The sequence below is a fragment of the Diabrotica virgifera genome, chromosome 8, assembly GCF_917563875.1.
Source record: "Diabrotica virgifera virgifera chromosome 8, PGI_DIABVI_V3a".
In the NCBI taxonomy this organism is placed as follows: Eukaryota; Metazoa; Arthropoda; class Insecta; order Coleoptera; family Chrysomelidae; genus Diabrotica; species Diabrotica virgifera.
Window position 1 is genome coordinate 51525335 of NC_065450.1, and position 17821 is coordinate 51543155.

At 31.3% G+C, this 17821-nt stretch overlaps 1 protein-coding gene and 2 long non-coding RNA genes across 4 annotated transcripts in view; 1 reads left to right on the plus strand and 2 right to left on the minus strand.

Annotated features, from left to right (window-relative positions):
• The window catches only part of LOC126889459 (Y+L amino acid transporter 2), a 190646-nt gene that overhangs the window by 79902 nt on the left and 92923 nt on the right, over positions 1–17821 (minus strand). The window lies entirely within an intron of this gene.
• Positions 13852–14800, minus strand: LOC126889461 (uncharacterized). Its single transcript, XR_007700035.1, has 2 exons — positions 13982–14800; positions 13852–13922 (listed from the first exon to the last, which is right to left on the minus strand). It is a non-coding gene; the product is annotated as an uncharacterized LOC126889461 (long non-coding RNA).
• LOC126889462 (uncharacterized) lies at positions 15505–15986 on the plus strand. The gene is made up of 2 exons (XR_007700036.1): positions 15505–15856; positions 15916–15986. It is a non-coding gene; the product is annotated as an uncharacterized LOC126889462 (long non-coding RNA).

Consider the following 17821-nt stretch of genomic DNA (forward strand, 5'->3'; position numbering starts at 1 on the left):
ATATCATCACTTACAAAATTGTCGCCTTTATTAATAAAATAAAATTAAAAACTTCCAAAAGCTGTTTACGAAAATCTGCTACAGTGAAAACTAACCGAGATTTAAAATTCCAAAAGCTACTTTATTTCATAAATAATTTCATCCCGAGCGCAATATTAGCAGGGTACGTGGCTTGCCTGCTGCTGGTGTCTGCCCATCACCGATCGGCAGAAAAGTGTCAAATCAAGTGGTCCCATCTAGTAAATACAAAATCATCCCTTATGTCGTATCCCCTCTCTCCCACATCACTGGTATCTGCCGAACTCTGCCATTCAAATACGAGTGAAATTGTGGTGAAATGTATAATTGGTTGCCTATCGGCTTATATTCCACAGCGCTTCTTACAAGTAAATCGTAAATCTAGGTACGGCTTGCCGTCCCTGTCGAAGCAGATCTTATAAATAAGAATTCACACAATCGCAATCGGATGCATGGCTGGAATTATTAATTTGAAAAGTTTCTTACGCGTAGGGATCACTTAACGTATCGGATTGATCGAATTCTTTTAAAAACAATGAATAAAATTTAGTCTGTATTATCTAACAGATTTTTTTTTATTTTCAGAAACAAATATCATCAACTCTGATTAAATTAAATATTTAGAAAATCTACAATGTGTCCATAAATGTGTGAGTCGGCACTGCCGACCCTGCCGACCCTGACCGGCCGCCACTGATAAGTGTATAGTGCCCCAGTACACGTTGGCCAATGAGATAAGTTTGGCCAAGTATGAACAGTGATTACAGGTTGTTGGAGTTACTAAATCTGCATTGGGCTTTCCTAATGGGTGTACTTGTAATTTGGTTATGGATGAGGAGACTGTAGCAGCCACCGCAATTTATTTGTATAGCGTTTTCAATTTTTGTAGAAAAGTGCAACAAAACTGATTAAAAAACAATGGCGTAAAAGATGGTGCTAGATGCTGAGTATTCATCGAAATAGGACAAGGGAATAATTATAAGAATTAATTTAACTTAATAAAACTTAACTTAAGGGAAAGAGGAATGTCTGCATCTAAGATGCCTGTCTTGATGCATTTTTCATTTTTTCTTTTCTTCTTCTTAACGTGCCCTATTAAGTCCCCTTGACGTTGGCGATTAACATGGCGAAACTGTCTCTGTCTCGAGCTATTCTAAATAATTGCTGTGCTTTCTTTATTCTTGTCTACTCCCTGATATTCTTCAACAAGGAGGCCAGTTTTTTACCAATTCCTCTGCGTCCTTCGATTTTACCCATCATAATAAATTGAAGAATGTTATATCGATCTCCCCTTACTATTACGTGTCCAAAATAGGCCAACTTTCTACACGACTTAGGGAAACTAAAAACAACCAACTTGCTGAGCTACTTGCGGAACCATCTGGGAAGTTCGTAATTTCATATTCCGATTTTGAAAATTTTCTACAAGTTTCTCCACTGGTTGCAGCACAAGACACTGACTGGCAGGAAGCTATACTAGTAAAAATGCACCTCGCGTTGACCTTAAGATATTTAGCTACTGGAGATAGCTTTAGAAGTTTACACCATCTGTTTAAAATAACATTATAGATAGGTATCTCCCACATTCATTGTACTTCATGGTACACTTCTGAAGACAGTTGCATGAAGAGGTAGAGGTGTTCCTTCATTGGCTAACTGCTATGTTTTCTGTATGCTTTTCTTGTGAGAGTACTGTCTTATAAATCGTCATTATGGGTGTCAATCTTAGTAATTCAGACTTCGTAAATAATTCTGAAAATAACAGCATGCTATAACTAAAACTGCTGTCCTTTTCGGCACAGTATTATATGTTCCAGAAACGAGCAGACTAAAATAAAAAAAGGCATTTTCAACACGGTGTGCATGACAATCGATAGTTGATTTTTTTTATCTAACATTTATAGAAACAATAACATTTCTTATTAACAAAGTACTCGACTCTAAGAATGTACCACAAAGTTTATTAAAAAGTTCAATATTAAAATCTTTATTGGGCGCGTTTGCTCAACACGACCATCATCAGCAAAGTACAGAAAATACAACACAAACTGACCTGCAATGTATAATTGAATTAGACTGAAAAAATTCCACATGTTGGGACAATGCCCACCTCAGCTAAGAAACTGACCCAACAGGAAGGAGAAAGAAGCGATTAAGCCTGGATAACAAATTGTACAAACATTTAAAATAACGTTTCTTGAACCAAAAGAACGTTACGTCTTGAACTTTCAAGAAACGTTATTTTAAATTAATAAAAAGTTTTCAATCTAATAGCACATAAAACAACATCCAAAAATGTTACTCTACATCCTACCAGACTGAAAACAACGGGAACCTTCTCTGGTAACACCTCCGAGGCTTCTACAATTTGCAAGCCATAACGGATGCTGAGAAGCCTCGGAGGTGTTACCAGAGAAGGTTCCCATTGTTTTCAATCTGGTAGGATGTAGAGTAACATTTTTGGATGTTGTTTTATGTGCTATTAGATTGAAAACTTAGTTTTTTGTTAGCAGTTGCCGCTAGGGCATCCCTGCCATTTCGTTCGCTGCAATTCGTGAGTGTACGCCGGGGATTGTCATGGTTGGATCAGAGAGAGCAGCATATGTGCCTCCTGATGAGAGATTAAGTTTCGAAACCGGTAGAGGTGCTTGTTGCACTCTCTGATTGAACTGGAATAATGATGCGGCTGTAGTTTCGTGTTGCATCGAAATTTAAAATGGTTATGTATTCATTTTTGAGTTATTTTAAATGTTTGTGTATGTACAATTTGTTACCCAGGCTTAATCGCTTCTTTCTCCTTCCCGTTGGGTAAGTTTCTTAGCTGATATGGGCGTTGTCCCAACATGTGGATTTTTTTCATATCTTACATTGTGGATCAGTTTGTGTTGTATTTCTTGTACTTTGCTGATGATGGTCGTGATGATATAGATTTTAATATTTAACTTTTTAATGAACTTTGTGGTACATTCTTAGAGTTCTAAGATAAACTACCCCAGATAATTGAAATAATATTGAAAATAATATTTCAACCAACTATGATAGTTATGGTTTACCCTAGACTAGATCAATCTCCCAAGTTCTGAGTCCACCTTGTCTTAATCAAAAATATGAACACTGAAAATTTAGAATGGAGCAAATAAAACAAAATAATTATATAAAAATAAAATAGCAAAGATGTGACGTTTGTAACGTTACAGAATCGAGTATGTACTTTGTTACCTCTGAACCACATTTGTGAACTATGGATACTTCCTTTTATGGTTACATTTCGTATTTCTTTTATTGCTGAACGATTTAAACTTACATTGGACCAACTAGTTGGGGAAACATGTACAGGGACCATAAATACGAGTATTAAAAATTCTTAGTCGTATTACATCATCCAAATGAAGGAATATTATTCCCGGCGCCAGAGTGTTATATTAAAATATATATCGCGTGTCACATACCCCAAACTAAAAATATGTATGTGTGCTAAAAACTATATTTATTTGGACATGTATAATTACTCCATATTTTTTCTATATTTAAATTTAAAGATATTGTATATTTTAACATTAAACAAACGTACTTAAGGATAAGTATAATATGTATTTTATACAGGGTCTTTCAAAAAGGTATGTCATAATTAAATCACGCATTCCGGGGACAAAAATAAATTGATTGAATCCAACTTACCTTAGTACAAAAGTGTACATAAAAAAAGTTACAGCGCTTTGAAGTTACAAATTGAAAATCGATTTTTTTTCATATATCGAAATCTCTTAGAGATTTTTCATTGAAAATGGACATGTGGAATTCTTATGGCAGCAACATCTTAAAAAAAATTAAAGTGAAATGTGTGCACGCCATAAAAATTTTATGGGGGTTTTGCTCCCTTAAACCCCCCCAAACTTTTGTGTACGTTCCAATTAATTCATTATTGTGGTACCATTAGTTAAACACAACGTTTTTAAAACTTTTTTGCCTCTTTGTATTTTTTCGATAAGCCAATTTTTATCGAGATGCGGCTTCTTTTTTAATATGTTTACATAAAATTTCTATGGGGATTTTGTTCCTTTAAACCCCCCAAATGTTCGTGTACGTTCCAATTAAACTATTATTGTGGTACCATTAGGTAAACACAGTGTTTTTAAAACTTTTTTGCCTCTTAGTCTTTTTTGATAAGTCACCTTTTATCGTGATGTGGCTTCTTCTTCAAAATATACCTAAAAATAGAGGCCAAAAAGTTTTAAAAACATTGTATTTAACTAATGGTGCCACAATAATAATTTAATTGGAACGTACACAAAAGTTTGGGAGTTTTAAGGGAGCAAAACCCCCATAAAATTTTTATGGGGTGCACAAATTTCACTTTAATTTTTTTAAGATGTTGCTGCCATAAGAATGCCACATGTCCATTTTCAATGAAAAATCTCTAAGAGATTTCGATATATGAAAAAAAATCGATTTTCATTTTGTAACTTCAAAGGGCTGTAACTTGTTTTGTGTACACTTTTGTACTAAGGTAAGTTGGATTCAATCAATTTATTTTTGTCCCCGGAATGCGTGATTTAATTTATGACATACCTTTTTGTAACACCCTGTATATTTAGTGATACATAACTACCTACCTACTTAAAAAATAATCTCATTTTTATTGCTTAGAAACAATTGTCAAAGTGTGGACACGAATTTTTATTCTCCGCATTTTAATAGTTTGATTTTAACGATACAAACGAGCAGTTCTCGGTGTATTGTGTGTTATTGTGTTAATTAGTGTTCCTTTTGTTAATTTTCTTTATTGTTTATAATAGGTAGGTTAGGTAAGTAATTAAAAAAATATATAATGGATGAGACCTCGGGTGGCACTTCGCCACCCGAAAATAAGGATGCAGAGGAGGATAGGTATGTAAATAATTTTATAGATTTAAATAATAGATATAGAACTGAGGATAAAGGTCCATATTTTGTATATATTGAGAGTACTGATAAGCATTTGGGAAGAATTTTCCCAATCCGGATTGGTCACGTTTTGTTGACTGACAATTATATAAAATCCGATGTCCTTGATATCAAATCGGTTGGTCTTAATCGCGTTAAAGTTATTTTTAAGTCGTATGAAAAAGCTAATTATCTAGTTGATAATAAAATTATGTCAAATAATAACTTAGTAGCGTATATACCCAAATTTTTTACACACAAGAAGGGTGTGTTGAGGAATATTGACACATACTTTTCTGAGGAATATTTAAAAAATGCCATAATATCTAATAAAGAGGTGGTTCAAGTTCAACGCATGAAACGAAAGGTAACAGATAAAGACGGTAATATTTCATATGTAAACAGACAAATGGTTATTGTGCAATTTGTAGGAAATGAACTTCCTCAAAATATACAAATTAATTTATGCAATTTCTCTGTAGAACCATATATATTCCCCGTTGTTCAATGTTTTAATTGCTTGCGATATGGACATTCTGCCAAGCAATGTAAAACCAAATCTTCTCACTGTCGAAACTGTTCTAGCCTAAATCATACGTCAGACTCTTCTTGCGAAAAATTCTGCATTTATTGCCAAAATAATGAACACTGCTCTACATCCAGAGATTGTCCAGTATATAAGAAACAAAAAAATATCAAACAGCTCATGGCCAGGGAAAATATTACATTTAAAGAAGCTGAAAGAGTGCATGATAATCCATCTTATGCCAAGATTTCTACAAATAATAGATTTTCAGTTCTTAATAATTCCACTAATTTTCCCTCTCTGCCACTCCCTAGTACGTCCCAAACTCCAAATTCTAGCTTTTTGCTACGTAAACCCAATGTTCGAAATACTTCACCCAAAAGACAAGTGAAAAAACGTAAACCATCTGCTCCGGAGTCTCCACCTATTTCTCAGTCTCTGCCTACTTCTTCCCATTTTCAAACAAAAAAAACCAAATCTTCACATAATCCCATCATACCAAATCCTCACAGAGATGACTTTATCCAATATAAGGAAAAACTAACAAGTCAGATAATAACCGTAGTTAAACAAGTAGTTAATTCAGATTCATCCGCAACAAATTACAATTTAGAAGAAAATATTAGAAACATGATCTCCTCTATATTAAGTTCTTCAAATCTAATTCCAGAAATGGATATTGAATCTTGTTCTGATGATTCAATCCACTAATAAGATAAGTACACTCAATAGTAAAAACATTAAAGTTATCCAATGGAATATTCGTTCTTTCTCTAAAAACCATCCAAGTTTATTAAATTTTTTACACAATAATCCTGTAGATATTATAGCTTTATCAGAAACCTTTAAAAAACCAAACCATTCTTTTAAACTAAAAGGGTATAAGATTATCCGACAGGATCGTGCAAATGGCTTTGGCGGTGTTGCCATTGCAGTTCGCCAAGACATTAAATTTATCAATTTTCCTATTACTTTTGCATATAAAAAAGATTTAGAACTTTGCGCAGTTAAATTTCCGTCCTTAAATATCATACTAGTATCGGTGTATAAACCACCTAAATTAAATGTTTCTAAATCAGATTGGTCAAATATCTTTCGGCAATTTAATTCTCCTGTTATTTTCTGTGGCGATTTTAACAGCCATCATACACTTTGGGGATCTCATATTAATAAAGCTTGTGGTAATCAATTAGTAGAAGCCTTAGATGATAATAACTATGTTGTTCTCAATAATGGTAAACCAACTAGAATTTCTCGTCCAGAAGAGCTACCTTCGGCGGTAGACATTACATTTTGCTCTGCTAGTTTGGCTAGTGATTGTTGTGTATGGGATGTCGTACCAGATGCGTTAGGTTCAGATCATTGTTTAATCAAATTTGAAATTATTAGGGATAGAGTTATAATAAATAAAAATCCAGCATCTAAATGGAATGATAAATTAGCTGATTGGTCTGCATACTCCACTATACTGGAAAATTCGTTAATTAGTACAAACCAAAATCTAAACTCCAATCTACTAAGCTTCTCTATTTTTATGGAAAAGGTCTCAGAAGCAGCATCCGCAACTATTCCCCTAAAAAGAGCAAGACAACAAGTAACTCAACGTCCAATATGGTGGGATACCGAATGCTATGATATGTTTCGTCGCAGAAAAGAAGCCCTGAACCAGTATAAACGTGTCTCAAACTATACAAACTATTGTCAATACCAAAATGTAGCTAGTCAAACTAAATTACTATTTTCTAAAAAAGCTCGAGACAGCTGGATATCTTTCATAAGCAGTATTAATAAAAACACGCACCCTACTAAAATTTGGCAATTTATAAAAAAAATATCAAACAAAGACTCAACGGGATCGGGCAGTATATCAGCTGATATGGTGGACGATTTTTTTGAGTTTTTTATTCCCAAATTTGCATCAAATAAAATCGACTTCAGTAAATTCAATAGTAATGTAGCGTGCAATGAATCATTTTATATGCCTATCAGTTTGGAGGAATTACGATTAGCAATCAAACAATCTAAAAGTACAGCACCGGGTTTTGATAGCATTACATATAAAATGATTGAATACTTGCCTGCAATTGCTAAAGACATTCTTTTAAATATTTTTAATAGTTGGTGGTTGCAAGGTTTATATGACCAAAGTTTAAAAAAAACTGTAATTTGCTTACTTGCTAAACCCAACAAAAATTTAAGTCTACCTAACTCTTACAGACCCATTTCATTAATATCATGCATTACAAAAACATTTGAGAGAATTATCAAATTAAGAATGGAATTGCATTTTGAAAGTAATTGTTTATTACCTATTAATCAGTTTGGATATCGCAGAGGCAAAGGCACCTCTGAAGCATTAGCTCACTTAGTTTCCGACATTCAGAATGCACTTTCCGTTAATCTTATAACGGCATGCTTGTTTTTAGATATTAAAGGGGCTTATGATACTCTGGATATTGATATTCTAACTGTACAGCTCATAAAATACGGTCTAAATTATAAATTCGCACAAAGAATCACAGATTTGTATAGGGACAGAGAAGTTTTCATTCGAGATTCAGAAAATCACATTTACGGCCCTCGATTATTATCAGTCGGAATTCCGCAAGGTTCAGTCCTAAGTCCAGTACTTTTTAATATCTATACTGCAGAATTGCATGACATGTTAAATGAAACCAATAATACAATTAAAATCATTCAGTATGCAGACGATTTCTGTATATACAGCAGCCGTAAATCATATAATGAGTGTTTATGCGATTTGGAACTGATAATGCAATGTGTAAAAAGATGGTCTATGGCTTTTAATTTCACGTTATCCCCTGAGAAATCTAGCATCACCTTTTTCACTAGACATAGGTTAAGTTCCCCTACCAGTATAAATTTAAGTAATGTTGATATTAATGTATCCTCTCACCATAAGTATCTGGGCGTGGTTTTGGACAAAAAACTAACCTGGACACTCCATGTGAATCACATTATCAACAAATGCGAAAAAGGTTTAAACATGCTTCGTTGCATATGTAAAGCTAGATGGGGTGCCGACCCAAAGATAGCATTAATGTTCTATAAATCGTATATTCGGTCAATCATTGATTATGGATGCTTTTTATATGGTTCATCGTCAAAATCTAATTTATCAAAAATCGATCATATTCAGTATAAGGCAATACGTATATGTATTAGTGCGTTTAAGTCAACGCCATGTGCTGCAATTCTAGCAGAAGCGCAGGAACCTCCTCTAAACCTTAGAAGAGAATTCTTGTCTAATAAGTTTCTATTAAAGACCAGGACTTTAGACTCACATAAATTATTAAGTAAAATTAACAGTCTCACTGAATATAACTTAACAAATTCTTATTGGAGAATTAAAACTTCTCCCCCTCTTACAGATGCTTATCTAGAAACTAACAACTTTAGCATTAACACTAAACAAATATTACCCATATATAACCTTTCTATTGAGGAAATCGCAATCTTTCCAAAGATCATAAAACCTACATACAGAAACTTACCATGCCAAAACAATAAAATTGTAAAATTAATCTTATCTGAATTTTCTAATTATAAATACATCTATACAGATGGTTCAAAAACATGTAATAGTGTAGGTAGCGCTTATTATGTTTCTAATATAAAAAGTGGTAATTCTTTTAGACTACCTAAATGTACATCTATCTTCACTGCCGAACTTTATGCTATTGAAAGAGCCCTAACTTACGCGGTTGAACAGAACTTTGGAGACACGGTTATACTATCAGATTCTTTATCTGCTCTTGAGGCAATATCGCAACCAATAACCAAAAAACACAACAATGAGTTGTTATGCCATATTAGAAAGACAATCACTCGATTTAAAAATAATAGCAGTGACTTGGTCTTTATCTGGGTAAAAGGACATGCCGGAATCAAAGAAAATGAGATAGTGGATGAAATGGCAAAGAATTCAGCAACTTTAAATGAAATAGTAGATTTAACAATCTCCAGCGATTACATTCCCGAATTGCATAAAAAATTAAGAAAAAAATGGGAAACTATTTGGCTTAAGTTTGTACAAACTTCGAGGAATCCATACACTAACATACACCCACAACTTCCGCAAAATATCCCACATATATTTGATTATCACGTTACTCGATTTTATTCCACATCCCTAAGTCGCTTAAGATTAAACCATGGCAATTTTCCTGCACATTTAGCTAAAATAGGAATGCGTATCAACTCTCTCTGTTCATGTGATAACTACTCTACTGCAGATTTAAATCATATAATCTTTAATTGTGAACTTAATAAAAACCATACGAAAGCACTAATTGCTAGACTTCAGGAGCGGAATGTAAGTTTACCGCTGAATATTTCACATCTACTAAGCTTCAATACCAAAACTATTAATGATATTATCATACAATTTCTTAAAGATTCTAAAATAAAAATTTAATATGACATCTTCAATCTTCAACTTTCAAATATCTGTGGCAAAAAGTTTATCTAATGCCATCCCCTCTTTGGGAACACACACACATTGCTTAGAAAGCATAACAGAGATTTAAAAGCGCCACAATATACTATTGAGATCTCTTTATTATGGACCATATTATTTATATGATTTTATATTACATATAGAGGTACCTATTATATTACAGGGTGTAACAAAAATGCAGGTCATAAATTAAATCACATATTCTAGGACCAAAAATAGTTCGATTGAACCTCACTTACCTTTGTATAAAGGTGTACATAAAAAAAGTTACAGCCCTTTGAAGTTACAAAATGAAAATCGATTTTTTCCAATATATAGAAAACTATTATAGATTTTTTATTGAAAATTGACATGCGGATTCTTATGGTAGGAACATCGTAAAAAAAATTAGGTGAAATTGGTGCACCCCAAAACTTTTATGGGGGTTTTGTTCCCTTAAACCCCCCCCCCACCCATTTTTGTGTACGTTCCAACTAAATTGTTATTGTGGTACCATTAGTTAAACACGATGTTTTTAAAACTTTTTGTCTCTTACTATTTTTCGATAAGCCAATGTTTATTGAGATATTTTGAATATTTGTCGAATTCACCACATATTTGTATATGGTTAAGTACGATTTTAGAGACCCGTTAATAATCTGAAAACTTATTTATAATGTTGCATTTTTAGGTATATTTTGAAACATATTAAAAAAGAAGCCACTCTCGATAAAAGATGGCTTATCAATAATATGAAGAGGCAAAAAAGTTTTTAAAACGCTGTGTTTAACTAATGTTACCACAATAATAGTTTAATTGGAACGTACACAAACATTTGGGGGGTTTAAAAGGACAAAACACCCATACAATTTTTTGTAAACATATTAAAAAAGAAGCATCTCGATAAAAACTGGCTTATCGAAAAAATACTAAGAGGCAAAAAAGTTTTAAAATCATTGTGTTTAACTAGTGATACCACATTATTAATTTAATTGATAATAATTAAATTAAAACCCCATAAAATTTTTATGGGGTGTACAAATTTCACTGTTATTTGTTTTTAAGATAATCCCGCCATAAAAATGGCAATTGTCTATTTTCAATAAAAAATCTCTAATAGTTTTCGATATATTGAAAAAAATTGATTTTCATTTTGTAACTTCAAAGGCCTGTAACTTTTTTATGTTCACATTTGTACCAAGGTAAGTTAGGTTCAATCAAACTATTTTTAGTCACAGCATATATGACTTAATTTATGACCTGAATTTTTGTTACACCTGTATATTATATCACGTAAGTCCAGTGGCGGTAACTTAGTGTCTATGTTACTGTCTTAACCTTTAACTACACGCGCTGGCGTATTTTGTACGCCAGATATAAGAATTCTACTGCAAATATATTTAAAAATTTAATTTTTGACCTTGTTTATCTCTCTAACCTATCACTGGAATGTGCTTTACAATTTGGTTTTAGTTTCATTATAATCGGCGTTCTGGGAGGATCGTAAAAGTCGTAATATAAGTACATATTTCAATTGTTTTTTAGTCATTATGGCACAAAATTTATTTTTCTTTATAAACAATACTTTTCTCCTGTAAAAAGTCACATTTCAAAAAAATTTTTATTAGTAATTTTATTTATCATGGAATCCAGTTACTCCATGATTCCAGTTATAAATCCCAATTGGCTTACTAAGAAGGAGCTCCAAGTATTCACTGATGCCGAATAAGGTTTATAACAAACAACTAAGTGTATTTTTTCAAAAAAAAAATAAACAAATCCGCTGTTTTTAAGTGTATTTCCTTGTGGCGTATAAAGTACGCCACGCGTGTAGTTATGTTATAACTTGATGCGCGGGTAGTTAAAGGTTAACAAGCTGGAGAGTCAGGGGTTCGATTCCCGACACTGACATCAGAAATTTTTCAATTTCTAATTTAACTGAACCGTTATCGTGGTTTGGAGTGCTCGGAAGTCATGTTAGGGGTTCTTGCGCAACATGAAAACCCTACGACTAGACTTTAGCCAGAACGTTACACGAACATTACTTTTACATAAGTCCAAATTGTTATGTGGCTTAAGTACATAATACATAAATTTAATAAAAAAAAGAATGTTTGTGTACTTTGTACGCACGTAAGAAGATATTCTTCTATTATATAATAGGTAATTTAAACGAAGTAAATATACTTAAAAGGTTATTTGTACTTATTTTATTTAAAAATCAAACTAACTTTCTTATCTACCACTTTCAAAAAAGAAGAATATCTTCAAAAATTATATAATAATATACTTACAATCATAAAATCTATAAAAATAATAAAAAAATAATAACTTGCTTGGGGCTTGAACCCACTTCACGCCTACCGCGCCGTAAGAAAGTTGACGCCATTTCAAACTGCACCAAACTCTCGTATACGTCATGTGGGAATATACACAAACTAAACGTTTACACCATAAATTTATATGAATTTAATAAAATCATTAGTTTGATTTTTGTCGAAATAAAATACAACAAAATATAGAGTAAGAAAACGATATATGAAATAAAGTTTTGTAGAAAGTTTGTTCGTAATCAGATTATGTAAATTAAAGCATTGCCTACTAATAGGTAACTAACTACATTATTTTGTTTACATTTTCCAAATAGATAGGTATTGAAACTATTAGGTATTTCCAACTGAAACATTTAGAATTACGTACCTGCGGCTTTTCAAAACTATTTAAAAAGTCACTATAATTATAAATGTGATTTTATTTCTGTCCACACATCAATAAAAACTAATATTATACAATATTTTTGTTTACCGATAACCTCCATATTGAACAATTATTGACAGATCATTTCAAAATTTCAACACCCAACTATAACAACTAATACCATACTGTCGGTGTGCGCATGCGCGCGGATCAATCAAATTTTACCCTCAATCGATTCGCCGCTAAAGAAGAATATCTTCAAAAGGTTGTTAAACAAGCAGTTGGACTTCGTATTACTTATAGACCAGGGTAATAAGCTAGAAATAGACCATGTTCGGGACACTCAAAGATCCAGATAGCTGAATACTTTTTTAGTTATTGTATATCTATAGGATGAAAACCTACCTGTTTCCTGCCTTGAGTTCTCTTCCGTTTTTTAATTATTAACAATTTAGTGCAAAAATCGCGATTTTTTTTATTCTTTGCACCCCTTTCAAAAGCTAAATAGTTGACATAAAATTTCAAAATTTACTTTTTTAGAACATTAAAAAACCTTCAAAATGCCGGTGTTTTTAAGTTAAAAAGTTAATTTGTTGCTACGCAAACTGCAAAATAAGTGAAAATCGTTATTTGTTAATAACTTTTACTAAAACTACCTTAGAGCTTTAGTGTTTCACTCAAAGTTGGGTATTGGGGTACTAAACAAACCCTCAAAATTTGAGACCGATCCATTAATTAGTTTAAGAGTTATTCTAATTGTTTATCCCAGAGACCTTTATTTTGCAATAACATAAGACAGAAAATAATGAAGACAGGGCAATTCTGAGTATGCCAAATGAAAGAAGAAAACTGATACTATCAAAATGTACTAAAAAACGATAAAAAGATTATCTAATATAGTCAAAAATCTTAATGCCAAATTTGTGAAATTTTGTAGTTTAAAAACATTTAGAATAACTTTAAAAATATTGTCTGTAGAAAAAGTCATTTTACATATTAGAAAAGCTGGTATTTTACACGAATTTTTAAAAATGTAGTTTAACTGGTGACTAGTCGTGGTAAGTGAACGGGGAGCTGGGAGCCGACAAATGCACGAGTTCAAAACCTAAAAAAAGCAACTTAAAACTAGTATCATTTTCTATATCTCTGGATCTACTGAATATATTTTTGAAAGACTGATAAGTTTGTACACACTTGAATGAATAAGGGAAAATGAAAATGTAGTATGTCAAAGTGTGTAAATAATTTTATTTCCTTAGCTGAGCGCTTTCGACATAAACGTCATCATCGGAGCTAATGCTAAAATAAAAAAAGAGATCTTGTAAGAACAAGAAGTACAAAACTCTTTTTTTACTTACGTCAAATACTAAAAAAGTACCGCTACATAGAGGTGTAAAAAAGTGCATCTTAGGAATGTACATTTGATTTTTAAATTTTGAATGCTAGCTTAGTCCTCCGTACAACAGCAAACAGCAAAAAAACAGAAAGAAACGGCCACATACACGTTGCACAAAAAAACACATAAACTTTTTTCATGGTCCGGGTGTCGATATCACCCGTCCATCCTTGGCCTAGTAACAACAGCTGACTGACAAGGTCGGATATTCAAATCTGCTTTTATCTGTTCTGCGTTGACGTTGACAGCTGACGTTGAAACATGAATATTTTAAACATATTGAAAGGAAAATTGAAAATTTTTACAATGAAATTGATAAGGAAATGTACCTTAGATGTTTGTACTAATCAACTATTAAATTAATTGATGACATGCTTGATTTTGAGACTAATTGGCCCAACTTACATACACTGTGTTAAGTTCAAAAATTAAATTAAAAAACAAAAAAATTATTAAACAGAAAGTAATGAGAAAGATCAATTTTGATTGTGAATTCTCAAATTCAATATTCAGAAGATGTTAGCTTGTTGAAGTTAAAGATTGAGATAATATTATATTGTTGTTATTTATCATCTTTTTGTCATTTATGTAAGTCATTGCAATGACCTTGACTTGGTGTATGGATATTTTATTAAGTTGAAAACCTAATGTTTATGTAGAAATATTAAATGATTTTATTAAATGCTATGATGTTAAAATGGGTATATTCAGTGTCTATTGTTGTAAGACGTTGATGACAAAATAGAAGGATATAGTGTTCGGTGGAATTCAATTTTTAACAAAATAGTTTCGAACACTTTTGTTGTGAGGTGTTTTATTTCTAAGGCTCTCATTACTTGTTGGTAGAATCTGTATTAATAATGTATATATAAATCTGACTAAATCTGTATAAATCTAAAAGGAAAACATTTGACTATTGGTCAGATTTATATATACATTATTAATACAGATTCTACCAACAAGTAATGAGAGCCTTAGAAATAAAACACCTAACAACAAAAGTGTTCGAAACTATTTTGTTAAAAATTGAATTCCACCGAACACTATATCCTTCTATTTTGTCATCAACGTCTTACAACAATAGACACTGAATATACCCATTTTAACATCATAGCATTTAATAAAATCGTTTAATATTTCTACATAAACATTAGGTTTTCAACTTAATAAAATATCCATACACCAAGTCAAGGTCATTGCAATGACTTACATAAATGACAAAAAGATGATAAATAACAACAATATAATATTATCTCAATCTTTAACTTCAACAAGCTAACATCTTCTGAATATTGAATTTGAGAATTCACAATCAAAATTGATCTTTCTCATTACTTTCTGTTTAATAATTTTTTTTGTTTTTTAATTTAATTTTTGAACTTAACACCGTGTATGTAAGTTGGGCCAATTAGTCTCAAAATCAAGCATGTCATCAATTAATTTAATAGTTGATTAGTACAAACATCTAAGGTACATTTCCTTATCAATTTCATTGTAAAAATTTTCAATTTTCCTTTCAATATGTTTAAAATATTCATGTTTCAACGTCAGCTGTCAACGTCAACGCAGAACAGATAAAAGCAGATTTGAATATCCGACCTTGTCAGTCAGCTGTTGTTACTAGGCCAAGGATGGACGGGTGATATCGACACCCGGACCATGAAAAAAGTTTATGTGTTTTTTTGTGCAACGTGTATGTGGCCGTTTCTTTCTGTTTTTTTGCTGTTTGCTGTTGTACGGAGGACTAAGCTAGCATTCAAAATTTAAAAATCAAATGTACATTCCTAAGATGCACTTTTTTACACCTCTATGTAGCGGTACTTTTTTAGTATTTGACGTAAGTAAAAAAAGAGTTTTGTACTTCTTGTTCTTACAAGATCTCTTTTTTTATTTTAGCATTAGCTCCGATGATGACGTTTATGTCGAAAGCGCTCAGCTAAGGAAATAAAATTATTTACACACTTTGACATACTACATTTTCATTTTCCCTTATGAATATATTTTGATCGTTCTTTTTTTAATTTGTATGTAATTTTTCTGTACATTACAAATATGTAATGTTCTAGACATTTATTAATTAATAAACAGTCTAATTTGTTTAAACAATTTTTGAAAAAATAATTTTTTCCCAAAAATCCATGATTTTAATCATACTATCCCTATTCATAGAAAAAGTTAACGTATACTTTAATAAATAAATTATCTTCAATAAATAATTATCTAATAAAAATCATTTATTTATTAAAGCGTACTTTAAATTTTTCTGTGATCATTAATGATACCTATTATGATTAAAAAAATAGATTTTTGTAAAAAAAAGAATGTGTGTGTACTTCGTACGCACGTAAGAAGTTATACTTCTATTATATGATTTCAACGAAATTAATATACTTTAAACAGTTTATTTATATTTTATTTAAATATTAAACTAATTTTAATACTTACTACTTTTCAAAAATGTTTATTAAAACAGTACCAAAAATTAAAAAAATAAAAGAATAAAACACACACAAACACATTGAAAAATGCCACAAATTATTTCTGAACAAAAATTGTCGGAAAAAATTTTAACTAAATACGTATTTTCTGAAAAAAAAATATAATAAATATACTTACAATCATAAAATGTATAAAAAAAATAAAAAAAAAATAAAAGTTTCTATTGTGGTTCGAACCCGCTGATGTTTGCGTAGGTTAGTTTTGGAATTCATTCATCTTACACTTTTACTCACGGAGACACATGCATCATGTGGGAAGATCGACGAACTAAACGGTTTAAACTTTTGACAGTTCTGAATTTAACCAAATTATTTTGATTTTTGTAGAATATTAAAATACAACCAAACATAGAGTAAGAGCACAATATATTAGGTGAATATTGACAGAAATTTTGATGGTTCATTTTAAATTTTCCATGTAATTTTTTATTAGGATACTGAAACATTTACAATTATTACGTACCTGTCGCTTTTAAAAACTATTTAAAGTCACTACAATTATAAAATTGCTTTTTTCTCTGCCATCACAACAATAAAAACTAATATACACAGCATTTCTTTATCCATAATCTCCAACAATTATTGACAGATGATTTTAACACCCAATAAGATCCCGTATAACGTTTGAGCGACTAATACCATACTGTCGGTGTGCGCATGCGCTTAGGAAAATAAAAATTTACCCTCGTGCCTAAAGAAGTATAACTTAAAAAATTTTTCAAGAATTGTTTAAACAAATTAGACTGTTTATTAATTAATAGATTTATAAACAAATTGCATATTTGTAATGCACGTAAAAATTACATACCAATTAAAAAAAGAAAGATCACAATCCATTGAGTTGATCCGGAGATACAACAAATTATATTCGTTTGAAATTGCTTTTTCGGTATTTTAACTCGCTGGATCTGTAGGTTCCCCCTAGTAATCGTTTGCACTACATTTTTGAAAAATCGTAGAGGGTGCTGTGAAGGTATAATGTTTGTGCAAATTTTTTAAGAAAAAATGCAAATCCCCTTCTTTAAAATGGCATTAATGAGATTCCTTAATTATTATAAACAAATTCGCTGTGAATTAAAAAAAACATATGGCTAACTTTGTCCCAAATGAGCCCAGGCTAAATTTTTTTATTTGAAAATTCGTGATAAAATACTATCTGTTCGAATATATAAAAAGATTGTTTCTGCGGACAACATTTTTAAAGTTATTCTTTGTTTATAAATGTTTATAAACTTCAAAATTTTAAAAATTTGGCATTAGTATTTTTAACTATGTTAATCATTTTTTTTATCTTTTTTTAATAG